The sequence below is a fragment of the Eurosta solidaginis genome, chromosome 5, assembly GCF_040869045.1.
Source record: "Eurosta solidaginis isolate ZX-2024a chromosome 5, ASM4086904v1, whole genome shotgun sequence".
In the NCBI taxonomy this organism is placed as follows: Eukaryota; Metazoa; Arthropoda; class Insecta; order Diptera; family Tephritidae; genus Eurosta; species Eurosta solidaginis.
Genome location: NC_090323.1, coordinates 111,952,583 through 111,978,176, shown reverse-complemented (window position 1 = coordinate 111,978,176; position 25,594 = coordinate 111,952,583). Strand labels below are relative to the sequence as shown.

At 40.4% G+C, this 25,594-nt stretch overlaps 1 protein-coding gene and 2 long non-coding RNA genes across 3 annotated transcripts in view; 1 reads left to right on the top strand and 2 right to left on the bottom strand.

The window, feature by feature from the left end:
- Pxn (Peroxidasin) overlaps positions 1–25,594 on the top strand; it is a 1,464,583-nt gene that overhangs the window by 1,189,123 nt on the left and 249,866 nt on the right. The gene's annotated exons all lie outside the window — the stretch shown is intronic.
- LOC137252295 (uncharacterized) lies at positions 9,387–10,050 on the bottom strand. The gene is made up of 3 exons (XR_010953502.1): positions 9,799–10,050; positions 9,560–9,743; positions 9,387–9,505 (listed from the first exon to the last, which is right to left on the bottom strand). It is a non-coding gene; the product is annotated as an uncharacterized lncRNA (long non-coding RNA).
- On the bottom strand, positions 10,319–11,206 carry LOC137252296 (uncharacterized). The gene is made up of 3 exons (XR_010953503.1): positions 10,930–11,206; positions 10,637–10,864; positions 10,319–10,576 (listed from the first exon to the last, which is right to left on the bottom strand). It is a non-coding gene; the product is annotated as an uncharacterized lncRNA (long non-coding RNA).

The following is a 25,594-nucleotide window of genomic DNA, read 5'->3' as shown; positions in this document are numbered from 1 at the left end:
AAAAATGAATTACAAGAAAACTAAAAGCCTAGGTGCCTTTCTTCACCCCTTCTCCCTCAGCTACCTATACCTTTCCAAAACCTATATCTTCGTACGTATAAAATAACCTTCTTTACAGCTTTAAAATATTATATACAAATATAAAATAAAAACTTATAAAATAAACCGCTTCCTTCGGTGATTTTTGGACTGGACCGTCTCCCGGGGTTGGTGCCTCTAGTTCAAAATTTCCGCTTCCTGATGCGGGTCTGCCGAAATGAGTGTTGTTGTAATTGTTGCCGTCACCGACTTTAAAAAAAGTTGTGCCTCCTATGAGGTATTTGCTCTACGGCTGTATCGTATTACCTGGTGTTGCTTTTGTTGTTGCCGTCACCGACTTTAAAAAAGTTGTGCCTCCTATGAGGTATTTGCTCTATGGTATTGTCATGCCAGTGCGTCGTTCAGTTGTTGTTGTTTGGTGTTGTGCGAGTTGATGGCCCTTCCTTCCTCATGGATGGGATGTGAACTAAAACAACAAATACAAAGAAAAGGTCCTAATTAGGTTTATATAAATGTATATCCGCCTCTACTATACGCGGGCACACACAAACAAATTATTATTATTTTTTCTTTGTCTGCGTGGATTTCCGTTGCTTGCATCGACATAAGCCTGTCTAGCAGCAAGGGTTAAAGCAGTTGCGGGTTTCATTTGCCTTGCTTTAACGTTGGGGGCTGGACAGGCCATGCCCCTGTACGTAAGCCAAGGGAAACACCTAGCAACGAAAGGCACAGATACCACTTACCTTTATATCGGGCCTATAGCCGTGACAATACCTGGGGAGGATTCCCCTCACGCTCATGGGGCTGCTCTGGGTAATTTTTGCGCTTTTACTTGTTTTACGCCCGCACTTTTAACGTGAATTTATATGCGCACTTAAATTTCACTTTAAAAAAAACTGTGTTTTTTTTTGTACCACTGTATTTTGGTGTCACTACACTTCGCACTTGCACAGATTTATTGAAACTTTGGCCCGTTGCCTTGTCTTACTTCCTTTTATACCTACTGCTGGGGCATAGAACGTTAAGTAAAAAACGGAAAATTTTAACAAGTACATTAAAAAATACCTATCGGATTTCCCGTATTCACACGTACACAATCATACACCCACACACTCACACTAACTAGCCTTTAGATGTAAATCATACGTGGATTTTCCATAATGTTGCTAAGCCTTCTGCAACATTGTGGCTGCTGCAAACGTCGTACTGCTAGCGCCTTTTGTTTCTGCCACCTGCAACAATACTGCTGCGTTTACTATGGACACATGTTGCATCTCGTTTATGCCCGTGTGGTAAAAGGCTGGCGTTACAAACCCTGCCTTCTTTTTTTTTGTAGTTTCGCTTTTTAGTACAATGGCAATTGTGTGTTTATGTTTATTCTTCTGTTATATTTTTTTTTTTTTTTTTCTGAAGGAAAACTGCATTATTACCCGCTCCAGGCCATTGGTGTTAGCCTCTGTAACCTTTTTGCTTCTTTTAAACGAAAATTTGTTCAGAATAGAACCATATGTATATTTATTATTGCGCAGTCTTGTAATACTATTAAGCACACAAAACAAACAACAACAGCATTTCAAGTGTACAGCTGGGTATGTAATGTTCGGTTTCACCCGAACTTAGACTTCCTTACTTGTTTTTCGGTATATTTAATATATTTTAATTTACCTTTCTAATTCCTGAATCCGCATATATCTGTATATATGCAGCTATATTCTTAAATTTTTTTTAATATATTATCTGCTATTCGGGACACTGGGTTAGCTAATCAGAAAAAAAGAAAAGAGAACGTTAATAAGTCAACAAATATGTTATATGAAAAATTTAAATTTCTTTAATAGTCACTAAAAAACACAGTGAAAGTTACAATTTCAAATTTCTTATTATGTTATGTACTTATTATATATTATTTTATTTTTCATCCCAGAATGTCCCCCCAATTACCCCGAGGGAGTCCCCAAAACCATCCCGGAATGTACCCCAAATTACCCAGAGGGAGTCCCCAAAAAGATCCCGGAATGACCCCGAGGGAGTCCCCAAAAACATCCCGGAACGACACTAAATGACGCCGGGACGACCCGATGGAGTCCCCAAAATCATCACAGAATGTCCCCCCCTCCAATTACCCTGAGGGAGTCCCCAAAAAGATCCCGGAATGACCTCGAGGGAGTCCCCTAAAACATCCCGGAACGCCCACTAAAGGACGCCGAGACGACCCGATGGAGTCCCCAAAACCATACCGGAATGCCCCCGAAATTACCCCGAGGTAGTCGCCAAAACCATCCCAGAATTTCCCCCAAATAACCCCGGTAGGACGCGATGGAGTCCACAAATCCATCCCAGAATGTCCCCGAAATGACTCCGGGAGGACCCGTTGGAGTCCCCGAAACCATCCCAGGATGCCCCCCAAATAACCCCGGGAGGACGCGATGGAGTCCCCAAAACTTTACCAGAATGTCCCCCAAATGACCCCGGAAGAACGCGATGGAGTCCCCAAAACCATCCCGGAATGTCCCCAGATGACCCCGAGGGAGTCCCCAAAAACATCCCGGAAAGACACTAATGACGCCGGGACGACCCGATGGAGTCCCCAAAACCATCCCAAAATGTCCCCCAAGTTACCTCGAGGGGTTTCCCAAAAACCATCCCGGAATGTCCCCCAAATTACCCCGAAGGAATCCCCAAAAAGATCACAGAACGACCTTTAAATGACCCCGGGAGGACCCCAGGGAGTCTCAAACACCATCCCGAAATTACCCCCAAAAACCCCAGGAGGATCTTCCCACAATAATAGCAAAAGTAATAAATGTTCTTCCATTTTCTCTCGATCGCACAATAACAGAATTCTAATTTAAATTTATCCGTATAAATTAAATTATCAAGAGCGTTTGACTTATTGACAATTTGTCAGCGAAAAAGCTTTTTATTTTTTACATAGAATATCAATTACTTGATAAATTGTCAAACTTGACAAATAAGCAAAATGGTGAATTTGTCAAGTGCACAGAATAGGACTGTAAATTAAATCTCATTTTCATTGTAGTACTTTATGGTACACGGTATTTTTTGTTTGATTACCTGGCGCGTAAACAAACAGAGCAGATGGTTTTCCAACACGGGAACAGGCAACATACAATTGACCATGCGAGAAACATGGGTTTTCTAGATTAATACCAAAAACACTTAATAACCGCCCCTGGGATTTGTTTATAGTCATAGCGAAAGCAAGCCTTACTGGAAACTGAAGTCGTTTAAATTCGAATGGTACGTCAGTAGGAATCATTGGGATGCGGGGTATCAAAACGTCCTTTCCTTTATACTTTCCTGTCAATATGGCTGCTTCTATTACGTTATTCAGTAATTTTTTTATCGCTAACCGTGTGCCGTTATAAAGTCACGGTTGGTTAATATTTCGCAACATTATAACTACAGATCCAACTTTTAATTGAAGATTGTGAGGCGGCAATCCTGGCAAATCTAAAGGGTTTAAAAATTCCGGTCGATAGTTCACGACATCATCTTCATTAGTTGTCGTATCAACTGATTTATATGTCTTCATTTCGCCAGGAATGTCATCCTGAATTTTGAAATTTAATTCATTTACATCAGTATTTTTGGCAGCCAGTATAGCTCGTTCGCTCCACCAATCATAGAATAGGTAATTTTGAGCAGCATTTGGAAACACCTTTTGAATGAGTTCATCGATAGTAGGAGCATTAAAACGTCCTACATGTTGGCCCACAGGAGTTTTATCTGCTCTGATAACAATTTTGTGATCATCAGATGCATCATATCCATTGCACCTTTAAATAATAAAATTAATTGATAGTGTTCTTGAAATAAGTTTTGTAATTGTCCAACTATTAACCTTTTCACTGAATTGTTATGTGCACAAGGTATATTGATTTCGTGTGGAGAATTGCCCATAAAAAAATTTGCAAAAACTTGTAGTCGCTATCTGCCAGTGGTAACAAAGAACCTGCTCTGTGATATATTTGACCTTGTATCTGTAAAGGGAATAAATGTATTGTAAAAATATATAAACTGCATATAGTAGCCGCGTTCTATTCTAAGCGAGTGCGAAAAGAACGCCAAACTCGGTTAAAATTTCCCTGCATGTATTTAACAACACTGGTAACATTTCAGCTGTCAAAATCATCTGTTGTTTATTATTGACGTTTTCTTTGTTATTTATATTACTGTAATGTCCGATAATGAGGATGATTTTATATGCGAAGACGGCGAATTTTAGTAAATAATGAGTGATTCTCAACGTTTGGTAATAGCAGAATGTGAAAGCACATCACAGGGGCCACCCATAGTGGCAATGGATATAGATGAGGTAGAGGTTGTTGGGGAAGATGCTGATAACAAGGAATTCGAAAAGCTGCTGTGGTCTATTGACGATGATACATTATTCCAGCCGCTTGGCTTAACCAATCATGGTACAGATGCTGGAAAGACGCTTTTTGTAACGTGGAATGATGAATATTTGCTTAATTTTGTATTCAAAATCAATTTGATCAAGGTGCGCTTGCCGTTGCCATTGGGAGAAATTGTGAACGATATATTCATACTAGAAATGAAATCTTTGTTATTATGCGAAGCAGTCAGGTTTATTATTTTAGTTCGGTAAAATCAATACATGCAGTTGACTGGCTAAATGATGCTGGAGGTGGCGTACGTTGTATAGCTGCTGCACCCAATGTAGGATTTAGCTGTATACGTTACGTAGCAAGTGAAAAGGCACTTACAATAGAAATGTATCGCGATGTGCCAGATATAGGTCGAAGTGTACCCATACTTTTACAGCGTTGTGATATAACATTTGATGATAGAAATATATTCAACTGCTCGTGAGAAAGTGAACGTTATACGCTCGTATCTGAACAAGTAACAGCGGATAATTTGAACTTTTTGCACCATTTATTAAAGGGCGAAATGGAGTTAACTACAGGACAATGGCTGCATATCTTCACGGTATCCACAATTATCTTTGCTTTGGTTGTAGGTACTTGGTACGCTATATTAAAATAAAGTTTTTTATATATATGACGAGTATATTTTCCTACTTATAGCTTTATCGGAATCGAATACAACTGAGCTTGAAAAGGCTAATAATTGTGAGTACGGTATACACCAGCTATGCGCATATGCGACTAATATAGATTGCATACAGTTGGATTGCGAAGAGCGCCGTTGTCTTATATTTGTACAACGTGGTAGCATTGATATTTTGTATCATTCACAACTAACGTATGGATTGCGACGTATGCAACACCATACAGGAGCACAGTAGTCATTACGTATATGCACCACGTAGGCGTTGCTTTTCTAAGTTTTATATATCATGGATTCATCTGGTTTTGCATCTTGGAGCCTCATATATACATGAAATTGCAACTTAAATTAATACATTTAATATAAAAAAGAAGTAAATACTTTAATAATAACATAAATATATATCAATTGCTTTGAGCTATATTGCTGCAGCAGCTAACTTTATATTTGGACAATTCAGAAGTGTGTTATATTCATGTAAAATTTGAGTTGTTTCCATGGTTTCGAATAAAAAATTTGATTATTTGAATCAATTTAAGCCTACAACTTAAAGCTAAGTAGAAATTTTGATTCGATTTTCTCTTTTTTCAGATCAAGCATATTCAAAGGTGTCGTGGAATTCAATTGCTGTCGTAATTGGTGAACGTAAAAAGGTACGACTAGTAATTGAGTCAGACTTATTATTGTTCTAAATCTAATCATTCAAGCAATAATTCTGCAACCCTTAGCAGGAGTATTGATTGGTTTCAAATCTAATTCCGACAGCAATCATTCCATCCCTTATTATATATGCACATGAAATTGTAACTTAAATTAATACAGTTGATATAAAGAAAAGTAAGTACTTTAATAATAAATAAACTATCTTAATTGGTTTTTGTTTTCCAATTGAAATATTTTCCTGTGCAAGCACATGGCTAACCTGTGTTGGCAAAAGATATGATTATACTGTCTTCGATAGATAGTCGGACGAGCCGCTACTCGGCGAAGTAGAGATGACCGTTGTGTCGGTGGCAGCAGTTACAACAGCAGTTTCTAACTTTGCACCATCCGTACAGTGTGATGAATGCTTCACTGCCTTTCCAATTGCTTGGCGCTAGCAATTTTTGCTGTTTGTAAAGCTTTAGCTGTATTGCAAAATATAGATGAGTTACAGTGGTTTTCGTATGGTATTCAACAACTCACCCTTTACCATCATCACAGCCTTCTCATCGATTTTGAATATGTGTACTGTTTCAGTATTCAGACCCAGTTGGTTTGGTGCAATATTTTCGATTAGGCAGACAATTAGGTGCGTTCGATTCATTCATATACTGTGGGTATTTCAGCCGTAGACGCAATGGCAGATATTTTGATTCTTTTTGAAGTGTAACATTTTTAAACAGTTGGGTTTCTCTGCTGTCACCATCACCACTAGAGAGCTATTGAAGAGACGCTCCGAGTCACGCTGTGGCCACCTTGTCACAGTTACTGACGGAGATAATGCGAAGCCATCTTTACCATCTAATAAGCAAATTGCACTGTAGAGGAAGAAACATTTTATAAAATTTAATAAAATTAAAAAATGATAATTGTGTTAAAATGGGATAAATTATGTACAAAGTATAGCGAAGTTTGAATAGGTCTCATTCTTCATTCTTAGAAACATGTACGAAGGTACCTCGTAAGATATTAAAAATCCTCAACGCTTTTTTGCAATAACTTAAAAAAAAACTCATATTCAAATTTCTGTTTAACTTCTTCATATCAATAGCTACCTTTACCACCAGGAGGAGTCACTATTGCTTCTACGCCTATGTTATTGTTTCCTACATCGATGAGCTTTGTAATAAAATAAACAGCTATCTCCCCAATCTCTCCCTCACTAGGGTAGGCACCTTGTCGTTGGTGTGAGGGCTTAGCCGATCTCCATAGCGCCCGACTATGAGGCGGGGCTGTTTAGGACTGGCATCTACGACGTTTCGCCTCATAGGAGGGCGGCGGGATGTCGGTGACCAAGAACTGTAAGTCGAAGGCAGTTCAAAAGGATTGCTGCTAGAAACCCTCGGTTCTGCATCCGGTACGAGGAAGAGGCGTCGAGTGGTAGAATGAAGAGGCAACGTTCGGCGGAAGGCGACAAGCCTGCTTTAAGAGGCAGAAAGGACCCAGTCCCAGAGCCGAGAGGCAGGGCAGTCGCATAGACAAGACAAGTAGGCCCAAAGCTGTAAGACAGATGGGCCCCAATAGCCTCGAAGGCTGCGAGTCAGAGGGAAGTTCCAACTACGGAAGTAGGAGATAAGCCCAAGGGAGATAACGCTAAGACTCCGACTTTCTCGGAGGTGCTAAAGGGAGTTAAAGCTAAGACTCCGGCTTTCTCGGAGGTGCCAAAGGGAATTAACACTAAGACGCCGGCTTTTATCGAGAAGATGAGTGATGTAGCAAAGCAGTCACTGACTGTGGCGCTGGTTGATCGTAGCAGTCCTTTCGTACATATGACTAGTGAAAGGTGGAGATCTGTAGAAAGAGAGCTTATTAGCTTAATGCTTAAGATGATGCAGGGATAACCAAGTAAGCGCCTTCCAGCCTTTGATTGGGGAGATGGTATAATGGTGTGAAGATGATAGCGTGCTGTGAGTCGCACATAGGAACACCCGGCACAACAGTTACAAGAGGCTGAATGGGGGCTTCGAACACTGTAAACCAAAAGGGCAAAAGGAGGACGACGACGTCACGATGAAGGTGCTGGAGGGGGACAAGCAGCCCATTGGTGCTGCGAGTCCTACAGATAAACCTCCAACACAGTAAAGTGGCGTCGAGCGAACTCCTAAACCTTTAGGAGGGTTCGTTTGACGTGGCGCTGATCCAGGAGCCGTGGCACTCATCGGAAGCAAAGGTTTCTGGACTTAGCGCGCGCGGATTTGGCGTTTACTATGCGCAAACGGAAAGACGGGTGCGAGCTGTAGTAATGGTAAGGAAACAGCTGCATTCATATATGCTGCCTAATTACATTACTGAGGACCTCGTAATGGTGGTGAAATCGCCGGGCTCAGATGGTATATGTCCGGCCATGCTACAAGTTTCAAGTAGGGCGGTCGTGGGATGGCTCAAAATAATATTCAATGGGTGCATAAACTGAATCATGTACCGCACTCTTGGAGAACTGGTCGTGTAGCTTTCCTACCAAAGGCGGGGAAGATCGGTCACGTGTATCCCAAAGATTATAGACCCAATAGCTTAACATCATTTCTGCTCAAAACCTTTGAAAGGCTGATAGATGTGTACATAAAGTCCAACGTGGATGAAAAGCTGCTCTCCACAACACAACAGGCGTACACCAAAGGCAAGTGAGTAGACACCGCATTGCATAGGGTGGTAATAAGCATATAAAAAGCCCTGGAATATAAGGAATATGCTCTAGAAGTCTTCTTAAGCATTGCCGGGGCTTTCAACAGTGTTTCTAAATGGGCGATTATGGGTGGTCTTAATTACGTTGAAGTAAATCCAGCCATACCCAGATGGATCGACTGCATGTTAAACTGCAGTAAGATTACATCGCAATGGGGATTGCACGCGGCCACGAAATTAGAGGACAGGGGCACTCAGGGAGGGGTGCTATCACCTCTGCTGTGGACGCTGGTCATTAACCAACTGCTCAGGGGATTATACGAGGGACCAGCAAAACTTACGGTTTACGCAGTTGACGTTGCATATGGTCTTGTTTACAAAGAGGTACAAAGTCCCTAAGTTAGGAGGGGCGACCCTACGGGAGAAACCGTGCACAAAATATCTAGGAATCATCCCAGACAGTAAGCTGTCATGGAAGCTCAACGTGGAGGAGAGGGTGAGGAAGGTTTCAACGGCACTTTATGCATGTAAAAGAATGCAAAAGAACCGGCATATACGATCAGAAGACACTCAAAGACGATGCCTCAAAACTAACAACCAAAAGCAATAATTATCATTTCACTGACACAAATTTAATAGTTTTTTACTTCGAGAGTTGGAAACAATCTTTTCATTATATTACTTAACAATTTAAAGGCTTCATTCTGTATTGCGAACGATAGCTCAGACAAACGATTCGCCTCCAAACGATTTCGTCTAGCAATGGTATTCTCTATCATTTTTGTTCGGTCTTTACGTTTCTAACTAACAGGAAGGCAAAAGTAATTGTCAAGTGATAAGTTGCCATTGTTTAACATAGTGCAAATACACTAGCGATTCGTCTCTGATCCGCAACGAAAGTTCGTTTCGTAATAGAGAATGAGGCCCTAAGATTAGACATTTTTTCAATTTGTATTTTGACTTACCAGCAACAACAGAATAATGTTTAATTGTACACCGCACAATCAATATAGCATCATGTAACGAAGCTCAGTTCGGCACCGCCACGTAAAATCAATGTATATGTTCTAGCATTAACGCAACCCTTAAATAATTATAAACTATGAAAGTAAAATCAATGTCAAACCCAAAATCAAACCTTGGAAAATGTTGAAGCGTTCGCCACCAACTTGACGTTCTTCAAAGTAATCACAGTGACCCAAAACCCTTGAATTAATATCATTAGCTGTAGTCATAACAGCACCACCACAAGCTTTCATTGTACGTTCCAAATCTTTTTCTGGTACACGAACAGCACAGAACATATCACAACCTGAAAAATACTGTGTACCAACATCACCAATTGGTAGTTTAGATAACACAACAATGGCGCCTTACTTAGCTAGTTTATTGTACAGAATGCGCCATTCAGCATTCTTGAACATTATCAATACGTACTTCAGATTTATCACGCTCAGCCTTGAAATCCTATTCTATATTTAATAATGCGATTTAAATTTTTTGTATGACATTGGGTCCATCTAAGAAAAGTACCGCGTCCACAACTATTTTAGAAAAGAAATCTTTTTGTTGATGAATAAGTTTGGAGGACATTGCTGTGGCAGCGCATTTTTCCAATAAAGCACGTTTTTGTTCCTTTGATTGGCGCTTCGACATGTACAGCCATGTCATATTTTGGTCATGCATAATTGTAATGCTTTACGTATAGCTTTAATGCATGCACGCCACATATGGCTTAACTTGTTTTAGGATTTCACCTGCTTCAAGTACTATTGAAGTGGTGCCATCGCCGACCTGATAAGAGAAACATTTTTATTCTACACATTCTAATATAACAAAAAACTTACATCAGCATTTTGAGATTTGGCGATGTCGACTAGAGTTTTAGGGATGGATATCCAATAGTTTCATAATGTTTGCACCATCATTTGAAATTGTGGCCTTACTACTGCAATCAACAATATGCTTGTCCATACTGCGTGGACCCAATGTAGTGCGTACAGCGTCCACAATTGATTGCGAGGCATTGATGTTGGACATGAGTGGCTCATATTCACCCTCAACCGTGCGTGCCATTGGTGAGATGGTAAGTGTAAAGGGCAAAGCTGTTGTTTTTAATAAATCAGCTGTTGCAAGTAAGCAATACAAAGAGGACCTGCAAACGAGAAAGATCAATGTAATTGCCAAACAAAACATTAATTTCGAATATCAATACCTAACGTAACGTGGCGATGTGTTACCCTGATCTTCTACCACATATTTTGTGGTCACCAGTGGTGGTAATAAACCCTGTTGATTAGTAATAAAAGCACAACCAGCACCGTTTTTGATTTTCAAAGATAACGCTTATCGGATTTGGCATCTGATCGGGATCTAAATGGCGTTGGGCTTCATCATACTGTTGCGGCTGTTGATATATACCAGTACCAGGTGCAGGTGGTTGCTAAAGAAAATAATAGAAAAACAATAATCAGCAATATTTGAAATATATTAGTTGTATTAGCATACCTTATAACCAGGACGTCTGGGTATTGGGGGTTGACCCGGCATGGGTGGCTGCCTGGGCATTGGCGCCTGTCCAGGTTGTGTTGGTGCATGATTTGACCCATGTAACCACCTGGTGCACCTGGTTGTTGTAGAGGATAACCTGGCTGCTGAGGTTGTGGAGGATAACCAGGTGGACCAGGTTGTGGTGGATAGACCGGCTGTTGTGGCATTATGCAGCATAAAATATATATGCAATGAAGTGTAATTCTTTTTTTACAAAAAGTTAAAACGCTTAACAAAAGATTTATATTCTTTTGTTTTGTTTTGCGCTTTTTGAGTGAAGTAGGCTGCGATAGTTCTATATGTCAAAAAATTTCCTTGGTGTATTTTAAACTTCATTCACAATAGAGCAATATTTTCTATTTTCAACACTACCTCTCAACTCGGTTATTGATTAGCCGACTTCGCGAGGACTGGATAAAATAAGCGAGTTAGTGTTGTTGCTTTGAATGTAATTCGATGAATAAGCGAGTGTTCTTTTCGTGCTCGCTTAGAATAGAAGGCGCCTACTATTACAAATCCTAAAGGTTGGCATGCAATTTTCCCGAACTACTTTTGTTGCTCCAAATGATGTCATTTGGAAGCAGTCGTTGTATTGCTGGATATTCTTTAAAAAGTGTAGGGAATCTGTTCCTATTCCTGAAACCAATGAGTACAATGGCTCTGGAGGTAGAAGCAATGGTATCAATTTCACCTTTCCATTTGCGCAACACAATCCATTGGCTTAATTTTTGTATTTCAATGCCTTACAATATTGGCAAACTGAGTTCATAGGTCCAATAGCAACAAAGTTGTAGGCACTGTAATCAACTGACATATCGTAACAAAAAGCGGCTCCATTCAAACTTGCACCATTATTAGTCGTACGTCGCACTCCCTGGTCTGTCTTCTCCGAATTCTTCGACGCACATTGCGATCTTCGCGTTCCTGGGTATGATTAGATATTTAGTTAATTTGGTTGCATTTTGGGGGTTCTTCTGCCTAAATTTGTCCGCATTCTTATAGGAGGCATATTTAGTAAGACACAAGCACACAACACTTTTAACTTAATAGAAATTTGCCGCTTTTAGATTTAGAAGTATTATAGATGCACAGCAAAGAGATGTTTACACTAATTCTATTCTATTCACTAAAACCCTTTGCAAGATAAATGTACGCGATTCATTTTTCTTCAAAAAATGACACTTTTTTGATTTTAAAATAATTCAATATAGGTAAGCACGGCTTTCACAAATTACTTACAAATTAGAAAATTTGTGAAAAGTAGCTATTCTAAAAGAATACATTTAGGGTTGCTAAGAAAAATATTAAAAATGGATACTCAGTTTTTTGTCTTTACGATCAGCATACTCGTACAAATTAGCATAAAAAATATATTGAACAATTAAATCTCCTTAGTGCACAAACTTTAGCATATGCATACAAACATACCAAAAAATAGAACTTTGTTTAAGAATTTTAAAGAAATGTTAAACATTTTTTACAAAAAAAAAATTTTTCTAGAGATGTATGCCTTTTTAACCATTTAAGTTGCATTAGCTTGGCGACACGAATAAATATGTATTTATCAAGCTGATACGAAAAGAAAATATGTGCATTAGGGTGCCCACAAGAAATCAATTTTAGATTTTCCTGTTAATGACACAGCTGAGAGAGCAGTAAAATTAATCCAAGATTTCAATTCATCCTTGACAAAAGACGAAGAACAACGGCAGTTTCTATTACAAGTTGTATCTGAGTGTAGGCATCTTTTTCCAGATTCTTCCAACGCGTTGCAACGCTACCATATCTAAATCATTACTTTCGTCCGAAATATAATGTATATGTATGCATAAGTAAATCAGAAATGTAAAAAAACTTTTTAACTTTGTAACAATATATGTTTGAGGTAATAAATATATGTTTAAATTAAATGTATTATATTATTGTAATGTCAATAGACGTTTGCATGGAAATTCAAAATTAGGGATATCCACTCTGACCTGATGTGATAACTGCTAAATACTGCTAAAAATAACCGTTTTATAAAAATATTATTCAGATCAAAATAAATACAAATAAAATTACCTATCTAATGATATATGATTGAAGTTCCTGGCATAAATGGTTTCGCTTTTACTGACGAAACACTAAGATTTTTTCTGAAAAATCGCTGTTTTTCCTATCTTTGACCTCAATGAGGCACGTGTTGACATTATCGGATTGGCCTGAAACTTTGCAATAATCATTTTCTGATCTATTGGCATATTCTAGGAGGGTGCCCCGAAATATAGACCAAAAATTAAAATTCACCATATACCTTGTAACCACCCTAATGTACATGCATACATTCATACATACCTATAAACCTACGCCCGAAGTTAAATAACGCAGCTAATGCTATGTATATATGTATGTACATATGTGTCGCATCATGCCTCACTCAAAAGCAATTTGCGCGCACAGTTGACACCGAAAAACCACATGCACAAAAATGTTACTTTTGTTTAAACAATTTTACTGATATAAGAAAAGACTCAAGTATTTGTTTTATGCAAAACGAAGGTAAATATTTCGAAGTATTGTATTGTATTGTATATTCTTTATTTTCTTATAAATACGTACAATTTTCCAAGTAGTAAAATATAAAAAAGTAACAAATTCAAATAAGAAAATAGTTAATGACATTAAATGCTAATTATAAAAGCAGTGGAAATGTCATTTCCTTTAAATATAATTATAAATTCTTACTAGCATAATAATCACAAGATATAATTGCTACAATCCCTAGTTAAAGTAAAGACCAGAGAATAATTATTTTAAATAAAACAAAAATAATACTATATTAAATAAAAATAAATACTATAAATGACAAAGTACTTACATATAAAGCTAAAAATTTCATAAATATTACATAGCAGAATTTATACGATGGGTCGCAACAGAATTTCTACACCCTCATGATTGAAACCAAGTAGCCACCGTTTCACTTCCCTCATAAACTTAGAAAGTTTTCTAATGAGTTGTATTACAGGTGGTAATTTATTATACAGTTTACATGACATGATTGTGTAAAAGTTACGGAAAAGTGTGGTCCGAAAACGAGGAATTTTTACACTTGATAACGGTCTACTTCTTAGGCTGTAAGGGTTATATATCGGGCTTTGTGAATACCCACTCCTTATAAAAAAAATTTTCAAAACTTTGTAATAGTACAAGTGTCGAATGGGAAGTATGTTTAGTTTTTTGAAAAGGTCCATAGAGTGTGATAGACGGTCTGCGTTACACATTTTTCGGATAAAGCTCTTCTATAGGATTAAAAGCGCATTTAACTTACTAGCATACGCTCCACCCCAGCAACTGATTCCATATTTTAATTTTGAGTGGACTAGCCCATGATATATTAATGCTAACATGCGATTTGAGCACACCCTTTTTAGGTTAAAGAATGAACGAACCGCTGACAACATGTACGATTTCAAAGCAAAAATATGTGATGACCAACTTAGGCTTTGGTCGAATATAACTCCTAAATATTTAAAGTTTTATGGCAAAGAAGAAATATTCCATTCGATCCATCCGTTTTGAATTTATAGCTGTGTAAACAAAATTTTTATGATTTTTTACTACAAAAATTGTGTTTTTAGACCTTTTTAGGCAATTTTTAGATCCCCGTACCTCAAGGAATATTCTAAAAAAAGAATTTCGGTCCAACTGTTCTCGAGATTCGCGCTTATACCACAATTCAGGGACTTATTTTTATATTACACTGGTCAACAACATTTTTTTAAATGGGTCGTGCGTATATTTTTTTTAGTGCTTTTGCACCCAGAAATAAGAATATGAACATAAAAAAGTTTTTGATTTGGTTTTGTTCGAAAAAAATGAGAAAAACGAAAAACGTGAAAATTTATCAAAATTTGACATAGATTTGATTTATTCTAGTATAGTAAAAATCAATTTAAGATTTATTCTTATATATTTAGATTTAGAATACAGTTTAAATGTTTAAAAATGCTTTTTCCTGCTTTTCCTGCCATATTCGGTAACATTTTCTCTTATTAACGTCCAAATATAGTCCCCCATCATGCTTTCCGTATACTGGCCTTGGTAGCGTTTCTCAAACTCCATTATATCTTATTGGAATCGCTCCCCGTGTTCTTCTGAATAAGCTCCCATATTATCTTTGAATTTATCCAGATGTGAATGTAACATGTGCATCGTTAGCGACATTCTACATCCGATGGCGGAAAAATTCGTAATCATGCCAGTTATCAGCTCATCATAATTTTCATCCCTATGATATCCAAGAAAGCCATGAACTATTGCCTTAAAACTGTTCGACGCTAGTTTCTCCTCATTGCTAAGTAGGTCCGGGAAAATATCGCAGTTCATAATTTTTTTCATTTGAGGGCCAACAAAGACTCCAGCTTTAATTTTCGCCTCTGACAGCTTTGGAAAAAAAGTCTCGACCATCTTTGCTGCATCCAGCAGTGCCTCTGCTTTTGCAAGCTCATCGGTCTAATGTGCCTCTGACCAGGCGCTCAATGTTCCTGTAACCAGGAGCCCATATAAGCGTTATGTTTGCAAAGTTAGCTGCGGCCTAAAGGGAACTTTTGCAGCTGCTGGAAGTGATGGGCGAGTTGAGCGATATAAGTGGTTACTCTCTATGTAGTTCTGAGGATAACCCTGCAAGAAAAATATAGTACAAAGTATCTAGGAGTTAGATAGTAGTAAGTTGTCGTGGAAACTCCATGTGAAAGAGAGAGCGAAAAAAGCCTCCGCGGCACTCTATGCATGCCAGAGGATGCTAATATGCACGTGGGCCTATTACCAAAACTCTCTCATTTGGTATTTACGATAATTGTTAAACCCATACATTACTCTGGGGTTCTTGTTTGGTGGACAGCCACACAAACGAGTCCGTATACCAAAAAACTTGGCAGGGTATGCAGAGTATCTATGATTAGCGTAACGGGAGCCTTAAAAACTACACCGACAGCAGCATTGCATGCCATTCTACACATCCCGCCTGCAGACCTAACGGCCAAAAGCATCGCGTTAGCAACTGCAACAAGGCTTAAGGCGTCCGGGCAGCTTGAGTGCAGACCTTAAGGCCACAGCAGTATATCACCATCCAATATCGGGCAAACGGAATATATCATCCCGTGCATGAGCTTCGTAAGAGATATTGGGACCAAAGTTGAGCCGGAGGGTTGGTAGCGTGGTGCAGAAATGGCAGAACAGACTATACACGTTGTTTAAGCGACTTAAACTATGACTTTTTTTCTTTCGTTTGTTCCATTAGCCATTGAGTGTGCTTGCAATTCTCAACTTGTTAGTGAAATATTCTAAAGATATAATTTTAGTTTTTAATTCAAAATTGAGGTTCTTCGAGTAGAAGATGGGGTGCCAATACCTCAGAGCCCAGTGCTCGCCTCCATATCACATTTTTTAAGGGTTCTTCAAATAGAAGATGAGGTGGCTCATTAGAGCGAAACCTCAGAGCCCCCAGTGCTCGCCCCAATGAATAACTACAAGAGGTTCTTCAAATAGAAGATGAGGTGGCTCATTAGAGCGAAACCTCGGAGCCCCCAGTGCTCGCCCCCAATGAATAAATACAAGCGGTTTTTCAAAGCAAAACAAGGTGGCTCATCCCGCAGCCAATACCTTGGAGCCCCCAGTGATGGCCCCCCAATGAATAAATACAAGGTGTACAAGGTACATAGTTGTTAGTGAAATATTCTAAAGATATAATTTTAGTTTTTAATTCAAAATTGAGGTAATAATAAAAATAGTAGAACCTACAGGCTGCCAGATTACTGCAGCGCTTTTCAGGATGGAAAAACTTCGCTTAGGCCGGACCATACATCTTTACTGGGTTTCCGGTCATAAACGGATAGAAGGTAACAAAAAGGCCAATGAGTTGGCAAAGGAGGGTGCAAAACTCTCTTATAATCCATCTCTAATCCATCAAGCAGGAAAGGTGTGGAGAAAAGCGCGGGGCTGAAAAATTTCTAAGATCATGTGCAAAGCCTACGATATTAAATTCACAAAGTGGCTCATATCTCTGAAGAGAGAAGACTTAAGGCTCACGATGGACATACTGACTGGACACTGACTTCTGGCGTCACATGATTATAAGTTAGGCCTCGTGAGTAACATCAAGTACAGGAAGTGTGAGCTGCAGGAAGAAACGGTTGAGCACGTTCTGTGTTTGTGTACTGCACTCGCCAGGTCAAAGCTCCAGCTACTAAGATGGGTCCCAGAAAACTGCTAGTATTTGCCAAGAGGACTGAGTTATTCTATAACGTATGTCCTGGCACCTGATTGGGGTTCTTCCGTTTGGTCGTCAAACAAATTCTGGTAACACTATGGACACATTCAGTCTATGTGAGGTCTTTATTGACCAGCCAGTTAACCTATTTGAAAGAGTATGGGCGGGTGGTCAGATGCTAAGGCCGCCTGCCGATGCTTTGGCAGCCATTCAATGCAGTTTATGAGTCCTGAGCTAACGGTGGAAATGTCTGTCGAGGTGTGAAAGGTTCCTGCGATTCCAAGGGGGGAATCGCAATTCATCGTGCAGAAATTCGTATTGTCTATTTGCTGTGTTAGCTCCCCGCCTCTCTTTTTGGCTGACAGGCTGAAATGCCAGATATGGTGTGCGTTAAAATCAACAGCAGACTTTAAGGGAAATATGTTATAAAAGATGTTAATTATTTTTTAATTTACTAATTCTTCATCACCCAACCGTATAGTTATGCCTAGACTCGCATTATAAAAATTCTTAGGTGGCATACGAAGAGCGCAGTGTGGGCGACTAGGATTTGTTGCCTCCTTCACACGCTAGTGCGGAGGGGCGATAGGGGGCAGAGGCTGGTGCTTAGGATTGCTTCTATCCATGCTACGTAGATTGATAAGAAGGGTTGGAGAGGCCGTGTGAGCTGGAGGCACCGTTTGGCACAAGCAACAGCGGGTAGTTCATGTGGCCTGCTGAGCAGCGTTGCTTGAGCGTGAAGCGAGTGACGTCCTGGGGTGCAAACAGCAGGGAGCCACAATAGTTTTGTAGAAATTTCGTTGTCAAAAGATATTGGGTTCCAGCCCAGAACATCCCGAACGATGTAACCATCTTTTCGACGTGACACACTGAAAAAAGTATGATCCTTTTCCGGTATATGCAACAGAATGACATCATGGGACCGGGGCTGGCTTCAATACCTTTCCAAGGCAGGAGAGTATGGACCAGTCCAGCTGCAAAGATCTGCTCCAAGCTTGACAATTTTTTTGAGGGACGTAACAATTTAAATGGGGTTACGTTGAAATAACAAATCCCGAGTCGCATCTGTACATAGAACCGGCTGCCGTAGGAAGCGTACTAGTAACTTGTGATAGTTATATGCGTTCAAAGGTTTAGCAACTACTGGTCGAACGGAATGGACGTGTATTGTGTGGCTAAGGTAAATTCGCGTTTAAAAGTGGCAAAAGGCCATTGATCGGCGTAAAATTAACCAAGAGCGAGATAGAGACTCAAATATTAAAGGGGAATTTAAGAAATATTAATGGAAAAATAACAAAATTTTATCATTTTAAATTGCAAAATCATTGAATTGCAAAAACAAATAACTGTGAGAAAAAAGACTCAAATTAGAATATAGCATCAAAAAGCAATGGTGTAATGGTAATCCACAGTGAAAATACTGATGAGCGTGATAAAATAAAAACAGCAATTGAAAGCAATATTGGGAAAGAATATGAAATCAAGGTGCCAGACATAATTCGACCGAGTTTTATATTGAGAGGAGTAAATTTCCAAGGTGACAATAATGCGCTGATTGATACAATAAGAAAACAGAATACTCAAGTTAGCGAAAGCTCGTTAAAAGTTGTAAAGAAAATTGAAAGAAAATGGGGTAATACAGTGGTTTTGGATATAATTATACAAACTGAAAAAGATGACTTTTCAAAGATACTTGCAGTGGATCGAATAAATGTCGGTTGGGAAAGTGTAAAGTGTTTGACGCGATAGATGTACTAAGATGCTATAAGTGTAAAGGCTTTAACTACAAATCTGCGGAATGTAAGAATGAAGAAGCCTGTCACAAGTGCCATGGGAACCATAATTCGAAAACATGTAATCAAACTACAATAAAAAAATGTTTGAATTGTATAAGAGCAAAGGAAAAATTAAAACTACCATTAGACATAAGCCATGATACATTTTCATTTATTAGAAATTACATTAGTACAGTAAGATAATATATCTTTTATAGTACAACAAACAGTGTCATGGATATGTATTTAACAAGGTTGAATAAAATTTTGGAATAAAAAGGGATACAAGTATTACTAAAGTTAACCTAAGTTAATGATGTTATACAAAGTACAGTAAACTATAAAACTATATTCAAAGTAAACGACTTAGGAAAAAATTTAGTAAAAAAGAAAAAAAAAAACAAAGAAAAAACAAAATAGTCAGATTAAGATTAATGTGTAGAGAAATATATGAAAAGAATGCGCTTATAATTGCTTTGGTTTACATTGCTCCTTATTGCAGCTGGGATTGAGTTCAATATACGAATGGTGTTGACGGAAAACAGCCTTGTAGAAACAACAAAGTTGAAGCTGGGTACAACTATACTACATGACCTGAGAGATCTAGCAAATGTGAGTTTTTCATATAAGTACGGTGGCGATTTAGTAGAAATCAACCTGAACAAGAAGATTACACTTCTAGCCTTCTGATAGGCGAATATGTCACTTCCTAAGAGTTGAGACCGCCACGCAGAAATATGGTTGAACCTGCGTAACTCAAATACGTAACGAGTTACCTGATTAAAGGCAATCTCAATTTTATGTGCAGAGCACGAATCTAATTTGTTGTAAACTAGCTCAGAGTAGGTTATTATTGGCAACATAAGCTGTACGGCAAGCTTTCTTCTAATATGAGGAGGCGTAAACGGTGCAGATTGCCTCAGATTGCGCAATGTACGATACACTTTACCAACAATAGAGTTGATATGGTCAACACAAGTTAGGTTTGAGTTAATTACGAAACCCAGATTCGTGATTTTAGTAACAGTTTGTAGAGAAGTATTACCAATGCATATAGCAGGAGTTAGTACATCGACGACCTTTTTCTTAGAAATAGTTATAATTCAAACGATTTATTAACATTAAGGCAAAGACCATTACTATTGGCCCAGTACTGCACGCATGATAGGTCATTATTTACTTTGACACAAAGTGTGCTCAGATTCGCGAAACTACCAGATAAATACATTTGTATATCATCTGCATACGCATGCATGCTCATGTGCTTACACACTGAAAAAATGTCGTTTATAAAAATACTAAATAATAAGGGCCCAAGGATGGAGCCCTGCGGAACACCTTGGGATAAGTTTTTCACACCCGACACTTCACTTCCTGTGTTGACAAATTGAACTCTTCCGGTTAAATAACTTTCCATTAACATCAAGGCGCTTTTAGTAAATCCGAAGTATAGCTGTAGTTTATAACATAGCAACTCGTGGTCGACAAAGTCGAAAGCTTTTGAAAAGTCTAGTAAGCAGAGCAGGGTGAGCTGGTTATTATCGAAGGGTATTCGGATATCATCGATTACTTTTAGTAATGCAGTTGCACAGCTGTGATTAGCTCTAAAACCCGACTGGTACGGCGAAAGTAGATTATGCCTCAAAATATGTGAGTTGATTTGATCTGCTAGCAGCCTTTCAAAAACTTTAGATAATACTGGCAGAATGCTTATGGGTCGATAAACAGTGACTGAGCTCGCAGACCGTTTTTTAGGAACAGGTTTAACTATGGCACATTTCGACGACTCAGGAAAGCAAGATGTCGTAATGCAGTGGTTAAGAATGTGCGTAAGGGTACTCAACACAAATGGTAAAATAATTTTTATAAATTTAATTGGTACACCATCCGTTCCAATTGCGTTGGACTTTATTTTAAGAATACTTCTTACTACCTCACATTCAGTAACCGCAGTGAATTCGAATGGACTTCCGGAGAAGCACACAGAACAATTTGGAACAAAATTACCAAAGTCAACACCAACCACGGAACTATGTACAAACGCGTCATGAAGGGTATCTGCATTCAAAGTACAATCTTGCCTTTTATTTCCCTATATTCGAAGACTCTTTAAATTATGCCAAAGAGATTTAGGAGGTAATGAGGGATTTAGCCTTTAGGTGAAGAACTTACATTTTTGGTTTCTTATAATCCTAGTAGCAGTGTGTTACGTGCGGTATTTTTTCCAGGCGGACGCATGCTCTCCCGATTGCCTCACCATCATGTTGCATGCCCCAGTCGTCGCGCAGGTATGCTTGCTTTAAGCTCGAGCTAGCTCGCCGGACTACGGGGTGGTTCTTGCGACTCTGAGCCATACCAACCGCACCATACAAGGAAAAAAAAAATACATACCTGATACTCTCCATGTTCACTCTAGGGATACCACGCTGCCCGGGAAAACTCCTCTTGGCCAGAGATGGCGATTGGCCAGCCATTCACAACCCGCCCTTCCATGGTCGGCCATGGCTAATGATATTGCTGCCGACCCCAATATGAATGCCCGTATCTGCCTCCTTAAAATTCACCCCCCCTTACCGTCCACATGTCCGTTCGTCTCCCCCACATCTAAAAGAATATCGTCACCAAATCTGCAAATTAACAATTCATGTTTATTATCTTAATATGTCATGTAAATACGTATGCTATCATATGTAGCTATGATTTCACAATTAATTAACTAAATTAGCCTTAAAAATTATGTACCTGAACGTCCCTCCCTTTGCCCAGGACCATGCATGCGTGCATATATATATACTTAAGTATGTAAGGCGTGAGATCTATGGCAATGCTAGCCGCTCTTTACGTGAGCCCTTATACGGATCTTACATAGATGCACTCATGCACTTGGGCGCATTATCATCAAAAAAAAAAAAAATACATCTTTTCACCGGAATCTTCCACATTACCATATAGTCTCAGTTTAGGGTCTAATTCGGCGACCACTATTATTTACATTCTATGAACTACTTTATATAATGGCTGACCTGTTCAACCGGTCTTGGTTTAAATATATACGAATGTTTAATCTAACAATTACATTAACTTATGCGTATACGTGCCTTCAGTTCCGGGACTCATCCCCGAGTGATTGTTAACAATTGTCCTTGCTAATACAAATTGTCATTCGTGGTTGCATAAGTTATAAAAAAACTAATAAACGTATATGTAGGGTACCAGCGTTTGGCGTTATCGGTACCCTCTACTGAGCTAGCCGGGCCTCACAAATGCACTACAGGTAAACGTACGAGCGCAGGATCGCCCCCCTTTTTTTTTTTGCAAATTAACAAACCAAAAGCAAACCAACGCAACAACCGAACGGGTTAGGTTCCTCTAGGAGTTCATCAGACATTTAAAGTCACTTCCCAACTGGCCCTACAAGACGTCTTGTATCCGAGAATAAGTCCAGGATAATTGGGTGGTCCCTCGGTGGCGAATAATTTATCTCTCCCTTCAGACCCTTCCCTTTGGTCTTATTCCCCTCCCACGCTTAAATTTGAATCTCTATTTCGAGGGCGAGACTACGCCGTTCGCTGTGCCCTCGAAGACTCCGAAAATTCACCACCAAATATGGCTGCCTACAAGTACGTTTATATACCTAACCCAGTGTACTAAACCTACTCTACTTAAACTAGCGAAACCTGGATAATATTGCCTCACGAAATCGATATGGTCGTATAGGGTACTTGCGCCTTGGATGATCGTCGCTGCGTCCTGCTGGAAATATCGTTGGAGGTGTTTATACTGCTTTCAAGTGTGCCTTAGTTGCCCAGGGAAGATATACCTTCGCGCAGGGTCGTCTATATGCGGTGTTTCGTCTTCCGCCCTTTTCGTGCCGGTTCGACCAATTCACTTGCGGGTGCCGCGCTTGGTTCCCTAACCGGGTGGCCCCGAACGTCTTGGCGATACGCTAGCTGTTTCGCCCGGCTGGCCCCGACTGTGGCTATGGGGACGAGATATTATTTTCCTACGTTCCCGCATTCATTATGTTCACTTACCTTTTTCCAACGCCGCTGGCGAATGTTGCAGTTTGTCAAAAATATGGTTGCAGCCCAGGCACGTATATGGCTTGCTGTGGATGCCTGCCGATTCTGCGCCGAACAATTACCACCCTTGGTGGTCCAAACGGGTACTCGCCGCGATGGGGTGCGCTTAAACTTTGCGCCCCTGGATGGCCTCCAAACCCGATTGTAAAAGGGTTAACCGGAGGTAGTGATTGCCGCGAAATTTTTTTTTTTTTTCTGGTGGGAACTTTTCTATCGGTGCTTGTGTTCACCTCCGCTGCTGTCTATAAAAAGGGAAGTTGGCTGCGGAAATTGCACCGATAAACGTGCAACTGACGTCTGTCATTTGCTGACATGGCATGGACAAGAGGTTGCCATATTTTAAGTCCAGATCCGTAGCACAGGGTGACCGCAACAGGGCGAGCGCTGCTGCCGGCTCCGCTTGGCTAAGCGTTCGAAGGGCTGGTCGCCTTATCTCCGTTCTCTTATCGCCGTATGTCTTTGGCGTGGTAAACCCCTACGGAATGACCTGCTACGTCGCCCAGCTCATATAATGCGTTCCCCCTGACTGCTAGCACCGTGGATCGAAGATACTTCGGAGCCAGCTTGGCATTAAATCCATCCGCTGCGTTGCTGAGCTTGAAGTTCCTCCTATACACAATGTCTCCTTCTCGATATTTAACTGGTCTAGCTCGGGTGTTGTACGTCTGTTGTCCTTTTCTGTATGCCTCCTCCAAATTGCGGATCAGTCTCTCCCGCATGAGCCATGAACGATCATCTCTGTGCAGGATCTCCATATCGCTCTCCCTCAAGGCCCCCAACCGCCGAAGAATTTCGTAGGTGCAGCCATGTTGGACCATTGTCTGGCCAAAAACCGCCTTGTATGGCTCGATACCGATGGCCTCGTGTACGGCGCTTCGTAATGCGAAGGCTGCATGGGAAACGTGCTGGTCCCATCTGGACTGACTGCCTCCCGCGATGTATGATCTTAACATGGCCAGTAACGACCGGTTAACTCTTTCGGACGCGTTCGATTGTGGGGCATATGCGGCCGTCTTGACATGGTTTACACCGTAGGTTTTGAGGAACCCTGCGAACGAATCGGCGATAAATTGCCTCCCATTATCGGAATGCAGGGTCTCAGGCACTCCGAACACATGGAAAACCTCTTCTTCTAAATATTTGATCACCTGCGACGCCGTGGCCTGTCGCATTGGCTTAATAAATATAAACTTTGTTAAATGATCGAGTACTACGAACACCACCGTGTTTCCAGTCTGAGATCGGGGATAAGGTCCACAAAAGTCCACGTAAAGCCGTTGAAAGGGTCTTTCGGACTGGAATCGATTTACCATAGGTGGTCTTTGGGATAGATTCGGGGCTTTGGAGCATTTGCAGACCTCACAGCGCGCTACAAAGTTACGGACTGCCCCCACCATGCCAGGCCAGAAATATTTGGAGCGCAGCCTATGCAACGTTTTTGCTATACCGCCGTGACCGGCCGACCGATCGTCGTGTGCCTTTTCGATGAGTCCTAACGTAAGTCCTTCCGGTATCCATATCCTCCATGCAGACTCCTCTATCTCTTCTGCGCACCTCGGGCGGATTCTCTTATACACCACGCCGTCCACCATCCGTAAATCGGGTAGTCGTTCAGCATTCTGCTCCACGTGCCTTTTCAGCGCTTCATACGTTTCGCTTGAGAACTCTGGTGACGCGACATTGACCTCCATTGTGCGGTCCGGCTCGTCAATCTGCGCCATGTGCATTCGGCTCAAGGTATCGGGGACGACATTCTGCGCCCCCTTCCTATGCTCCACCTCAAAATTGAATGCTTGAAGTTTCAAACTCCATCTGGCCAAACGTCCGGAAAGGTCTTTCTGACCCATGAGCCACTTTAGACTCATGTGATCTGTGATGATGGTAAATGGTAACCCTTCTACATACGCGCGAAACTTTTTCACACTCACCACTGCGGCAAGGCATTCCAATTCCGTTATAGTATAGTTTCGCTGAGCCGAATTTAATTTTTGCGACATGAATGCAATGGGTCGCTCATTTCCTTCGTTGTCCCGCTGGAATAGGACGCTCCCGATACCCTGGGTCGACGCATCACACTGTATATAAAAGTGCTTATAAAAATCTGGGTTCACTAGCACGTTGGTGGATGTGAGGGCTTCTTTCAGTTTGTCGAACGCTGCAGTCGCTTCTTCCGACATGACGAACGTCTTCGATTTACGTAGGCACTCAGTCATGGGTGCCGCAATTGTAGAAAAGTTTGGTATAAAACGCCTATACCACCCGCACATGCCCAGAAATCTCCGAAGCTGTTTTATGGTTACTGGTACTGGGAACTCGACTATGGACCGAACTTTCTCGGGGTCGGTCTTCAGCTCACCTTGTCCAACAACAAACCCTAGATATTTTAATTCTTTCTGGCAAAACTTTGACTTCTTTAGATTTATGGTTAAGCCAGCGTTAGCGAGACACTCTGCCACTTCCGCCAGGTGAACTATGTGAGACTGAAAATCCGGAGAGCAAACCAACAGGTCGTC